The 6,715-nt window shown below is 36.5% G+C and overlaps 1 pseudogene; it reads left to right on the forward strand.

Annotated features, from left to right (window-relative positions):
• LOC149140639 (endoglucanase 1-like) overlaps nucleotides 1-1,330 on the forward strand; it is a 73,115-nt pseudogene extending 71,785 nt beyond the window's left edge.
• Nucleotides 1,331-6,715: the final 5,385 nt, after the last annotated feature.

The raw sequence follows: 6,715 nt of genomic DNA on the forward strand, positions 1-6,715 counted from the left end.
CCTCTATCTATCGACAATATATATGAAGTAATAGAGAATAAAGAATATGATCCTCACGACATCGTAATCTTTTGCTTGCAGGGCAAATCACCGTGGGGAGCAGCATGGTTGCAAAAAGCGTCAGGCAGTGCATCATATCTCACCTACATCCAATCAAATGGCCAAACTTTCGGCGCGGACGACAACGTCAATTTATTGAGCTGGGACAAAAAGCATGCAGGAACCAGAGTCTTTTTGGCTAAGGTTAAATTATGCACCAAACTACAGTCATGCTCCTAACATATTGGATTAAGCACGCATCATTATATCTGTTTCAACAATTTTGTTGTCACACCCCAAATGTTGCCTTCGGTGTGCAGGAAGTTCTGTCAGAAAATTCCAAGTCTTTTGAGGAATACAAGGGCCATGCTGACAACTTCATTTTCTCTCTCTTGCCCGGAACACCATCCTCTCAGGCGCAGTACACACCAGGTTAATCTTCATGAGAATCCACAATACCGACTTTATAAATTTTATAGTTTTACCTAGCCGGGTTGAGCGTACTATATTTGTTTTGTTTGGCCGATGATTAAAGTCTAGGCTTACTTATTTGATTTGAGATGTTGCAGGGGGGCTGCTCTTCGACATGAGTGATAGTAATTTGCAATATGTGACGTCCACAACTTTCCTTCTTTTTACTTATGCAAAATACTTAAGCATTTCCAACCAAGTGGTGAGATGCGGGAACATCATAGCTACTCCAACCCGGATACGTACTCTTGCGAAAAGACAGGTACAAAAACTGACTACTGCTTTTTTATGCCTTTGGGGCGTAGACAGTGCTTTTAGGCGTACTCGTGATCGTTATCTTCTAAATTATATTTCTCTACAGGTGGACTATATACTGGGAGACAACCCTCTGGGAATGTCATACATGGTGGGCTACGGCGCCAAGTTTCCAGAACGTATACATCACAGGGGTTCGTCGTTGTCTTCCATATACAACCATCCCCAAAAGATTTCCTGCAACGATGGCTTCTAGTCGTTGTATAGCAACGGTCCCAACCCAAACATTCTTGTTGGTGCTGTAGTTGGAGGACCCGACAACAATGACCGCTTTTCCGACGAGCGCAACGACTATGCGCACTCTGAACCCACCACTTATATCAATGCTCCATTCGTCGGTTGCCTCGCCTATTTGGCACAGTTCGGATCTTCGTTTTAGTAGCTGCAGAATTTTATACTCCCGTCATATTGCCATATTGTTCCACTGCTCAGTAACAATATCCTCCTATAAGGTCGTAATTTCTCTATGTGCTTCTGCACATATAAAATTTTGCGCTCTTTGCATCTGTTTTTTCTTTGCTTTCTTCTGGCAGGATGAAGGTGATCTCCATCTTTACCTTCACCTATTAGTTGTAGTAAAGAATGGTTTGACCTACAAGTCGGTGGATCCATTTACAGCCCGTCACTTTCATGTAATCTCACACTTATATTTGCAGTCATATTTGCAAAGTTTCTATGAACTTACGTTTAATTATATACACATGGTGGAGATTTCAGTATTTCTTTCAATTCCATCTCACACTTATATTTGGAGTCATATTTGCAAAGTTTCTACGAACTTACGTTTAATTATATCCAAATGGTGGAGATTTCACTATTTCTAATTCCTTTGCTATGTACATTTCAAAACAGGACTCACGTAATTACAGCAACTTCGAATTTATAAAGGGTTTCTAAATATACATACATCATCATTTAGATAAAAAAAAAAATTGCCTTCATATGAAGGATCATCACTGCCATTACACTCACTACAAAGCCATTGGATATAATAGAGTGAAAATTTGATAAAATCAACTTGAACTTCTTGGGATGTTATTTCTACTTCTTGCAATGTTAATTACCCTTCCCCTTATTCTTTTGCTTTGGGTTGGGGGATGGGTTTCATTGGGCTTAGCATACAATTGACCTTGAAGAGGTGGTTGTTTTTGTGGCATGGGAGGTTGGGGTACTGGTTCTGAGAGGCTGGAGTTCATGGAGTGCATAAGGATAGAAGGAATTGGTGACAACATTGGGATAACCGGATAACTAGGTGAAGCTACAACCGGCCCTCGCATGGACTCATGCGGATGGGGATATGCATATGGCATGCTTGAACCTCGGTAAGGGTTTCCATGGGAAGGAGTAGGAAGGGGATAGGTGTAAGTGGAACTGGTCCTTGTTGGGTTGACTATCACTCATATGAGGCTAAGGATATGGTGGAGGTTGAAGGTGTGACATAGATCCAAGAATGGGATTCCCGCATGCATTAGTAGCACCACGCCAAGGCAGACCTGGAGGGACAATATAAACATATCATTATTGTGCATAGATCAAATCACATTTCAAAGCTACTTGAGCACTTCTTCCTCAAACTCGGGAAAGTGGGAGGCAACATCTTTACATATGTGGGCCAAAAGTGATCTATAGAACCAATCCATATAAACATGATCTCCAAATTCAGGAGCCCTACATATGCTCCTCCTTCTACGCCATTCATGGTTAGATAGGCATGTGGCAGAAGATTGATGGAAAGGGGTCATGAGTTCATTACCAGTGTGATATCATAGGGGTAACTAGAAGTATGACAAAAAATATTTGGCTAGAGCTGCAAAGGTGGAATGGGTGGCATGCAGTTGGTCCGCATACCACTTTGGAGCATCTCTTGTAAAGGTGAATTGGAATAGATGAAGACGAATGTCGTCTTTAGTGATGGAATTAGATGAACAACACATATGAAAATATCGAACATGATTTGTGGGATCTTCTTCAAGATTTCCTTCGAAATTGGGGATGTTAGAAGGAAGTTTGGTAGGCATAGGAGGCCAACTAGGGTCATGGAGAAGAGGATCGTTATTGAGCTGGCTAAAATCAAGGAGGCTCAAACCAACCATAAAGGGAAGAAATTGATGATTAAAAACCTTACAGGTAGAGGTTCCGCTTCTGGGGTTACCTTGGTTACCACTTTGGTTTTCCACACCCACATTGGAAGAATCAGAAGAACTGGAAGAATAGGAAGAACTAGTGTCAGAATGAGGACTCAATGGAGGACTAGGAGAATGAACTCTAACTCGACGGGGAGGAGTAAGATGTCCTAAAGGAAATTGGGGGCAAATGCCACGAAGTCTCCATGAAAAATTCCTAAGGGGATCAATGATGTCAAGACAAAGATAACTCAATAGACTAAAATGGATGATAGGAGAAGAATATCAACAAACAACAAGCAAACACCTAGTGCAATGGTGCCAAGTGTAAACTAACTATATTAATATGTTACTCTAATTCAAGAAAATGGATCCTATCAAAGAAAAATAACCTCTAGCCTATAGGTGATCTAAATCCTCAACCAAGTTCTAAATCTATTGTTTCAGATGACCTTCCAAAAGACTTCATAGTTGATGGAACTTGGTCCCAGCAAGAAGAGTTATCTAGATAAAGGTGGGGTAGAGAACTAACTGTTGCCCACAACCAGTCCATTTCCTATGATTGGCCAATACGTTTACCTTCATCACACGGGGATGGTCAAGTCTTTAGATTCTTGGTGATCAATCACCGCATGGGATTCCTTGCCATGGTTGGATAGCCCCAAGGAGAACCGCTCACATGATGACCTAGCATAAACCCTATGAATCAGGTTTCTGACGCACTCTGTCTTTGAACTGTGGGATGGTAAAGGATTTCAATCTCCCTAATATGTCAACTTTTATGTCTAAATGTAAGTGATCGGTGGGTATTATTGGAAGCCTATCCCACCGATCCTACACCTAACTACATAGATTGTTTGGCCCTCGTGCCCAAGTGGAGTTAATCTATGCATGTTGAATTATTAAGGTGTAGTGTTTCAAGTCTTAGCTTGGTGGTGTAAACCAAGCTCATGACAGTCACCAAGGATTTGAATTACTACACTAGTGAAGTCATCATTTGTTGATGACTATGAAGCTAAAGACTGAGTGGAGTCACCATTTGTTAGTGTAAAGATCTCATAAAGGTGTACCAAAAATTCTTCACTTAAGTCACTAGTGAAAAATGACCCTAATTACAAAATATTACTTTTTACGCTTCATATTTGCAAAAATCAGAGAGAAAGAGCCTGCAGCGAAAATATCATATGTAATCCAAAGCATAGAACAACAAGAAATAAATGATGCAATAACCCAATTGAAGAAGACTTTAAATAAATAATATTTTATTAGAAAACACCTGGTGAAGGAGGTTTATAACAAGGATCTCCAAATCCCCTTTTGTGGGATGGGTCCTTTGATGTCCTTGTGCTTCAGTGATCTATTTCTCTCTCTCAAAATGCAGAAAACCCAAAAGCAAGGTAGAACTCAAGTGGGAGCTCAAATGTGAGAAGACATTAGTGGGGACGATGATAGTGATCATGGTGAAGAATGAATGGAAAACCCTCTTATTTATAAAAAAATATTGGGATAAATTAAAAATTGGAAAATAATAAGATATTATTGACGAAATCAAGATTTAATCATTAGGAATACTTTGTTATATTTTTTGGAGAGGGAAAAGATATTTAAAATTGTTAGATATATTTATTTAGAAAATGGTTGAAGTAATGAACAAATAAAATAGTTTATTAATCACTTTTCAAGGATTAAGAAAAGTGTGAATTCAAAATAATTATTAAATAGTGATTTAAAAATTATTACAAAAACAAAATTAAGGAATTATAAATAAATAATGATTTATTTAATTATTCCTAGGTGATTTAGTCAAATGTGTTAAGAAACAATTATCAAATAATGATTTAATAATTATTTCTAGAGAAAATTAAAAAAATAATGATTTATTCAATTATTCTCATGGGATTTTTTATTTTAAACATAAATAATTTAATAAAAAAGATTTACTAAATTATTTCCTATGGTGAAAGCGATTTTACTAGGGTAAAATTAATCTTACATGGTGTATTTCTATCCACCTAGTTTGAAATGGCTAGGTGAACATTTTTTAGGTGATAACAAGAGATTCTAGGAAGTCTGTCATTATGGGATTATTTTTCTTCTTTCTTGTTCACATCCCCAAAATTAGTTCATATGTCAGTGAGGGTCTCATAAGTTTGGAAAACTTGAAGAAGAAGTTTTTATTCTGTTAAAGCACAACTTGTGTTGTAATGTATTCTTGGAAATATAGTAGTCACTAGATCAAATTCTTTACTGGTTTGTGGGGTATAGTTTCTTCAAAGTAATTATTATAAATTAGGGTTGAGTTAGATCATTCTACCTTGTTCAAGTATTTATCTGTATGTTATCTAAAATTGTTGGGAGGGCCATTGAACTCCCTAGGTTGTAATATTTTTATACTTGAGTACAAATTTGAAAGAAGGCATTGATGATTTTCTTTTTTGTACATAATGAAGAATGAGTTCATTATTTTTTGCGTTATATTTGGAAATGATTGCATCTTTGAATTAACTTTGGTGATTGTGCTTCTATGAACTGGCTGTTAAGTAGGAGCCATTTTGTGTATATATTTCAAACCTAAATTTTTCAAGTCATGAAGCTTATAATAATAATTCTTATTCAAATAATGTATTCATATGTATTTGACAATGCCTAGTCATTTTATACTTTCTCACCTATATGATAATGCGTGGACCTTTTTCAGTAAGTGATGATTCTAATATTTTTCTATTAATTCCAATAGACTATATTTTTCCTATTAACCACAGCTGCCATGCCCAAAGATAGTTTTCTTATACACTTCTATAAATCATGCAACCATTGCACATATACCAAAAGTGAAATGTGAGAATGCCAACAATATTACCTCATGTTTTTAATTGTTACTATTTTTTCTAGTTTCTCTTCCATTTCCAACATTGCTACTAAAAATTTAGACCAATGAATGATGATTCCTTGATACATTTCACTATTTGATAAAGGGAACTTCATATCTATAAAAAAGTCTTTGTGTTCATATACTTTGTGAAACATGGATTCTAGCCATAGATTATATGTTTTCATGACATCATTATACCAAGTAAGTCAACACTATGCATTTTTTGTACTTGTATTGTTAACAAATATGCCCATGTTAACTTCAAAATGGTTCAGTCCTATATCCTTATGCAATGTTATTGAGCCAAAGGCATTTTCCTAATTTTCTTGGAAGAAAGTTTGTAGTGCCTTTGTTTGCATGGTTCAAAACCTAAGTCGTTATGGATTGACAATGGTGCCTATTATTCTTATACAATATTGGCTATGCTATGCACAATTAAGTTGATGGCCTACAACCTGCTATGAAGTATACTATTTTTCTATGTCGTGTCATATTGATATTCTTTAGGCCACATACCCTATAATATTTTAATATGTGCATTTTCTGGAATATTTCCTTGTAAGTGTGAGTATGTTGTCACTAATTGTTCATCATCAATAGCTCAGGGTAGTGCTGGTAAATTATTCATATTCAAGATTCAAAGGGAAACCCCCCTCCTCCTTTGGTAGTGTGCCTTGATATAGATCACCTAATTAGCTTAGCAAGAAAGAATGTGACAATAAGAGTAATGGGAGGACTTCAAGAAATATCTGTAGTTACTTCATAAAAGGGGATTGTTTTAAATGAGAAAGGAGTTATGGATGTCTGATGCCCAAATACTCAAGTAGGAAGCTATAAGGTTTTTGTACCATAAGTGAAAATATACAATATTCCTATATAATATGCTAGCTGACTT

This window comes from Pinus tabuliformis, chromosome X (assembly GCF_031772625.1).
Source record: "Pinus tabuliformis cultivar Carrire ecotype Pingquan chromosome X, CPIR1, whole genome shotgun sequence".
NCBI classification, from domain to species: Eukaryota; Viridiplantae; Streptophyta; class Pinopsida; order Pinales; family Pinaceae; genus Pinus; species Pinus tabuliformis.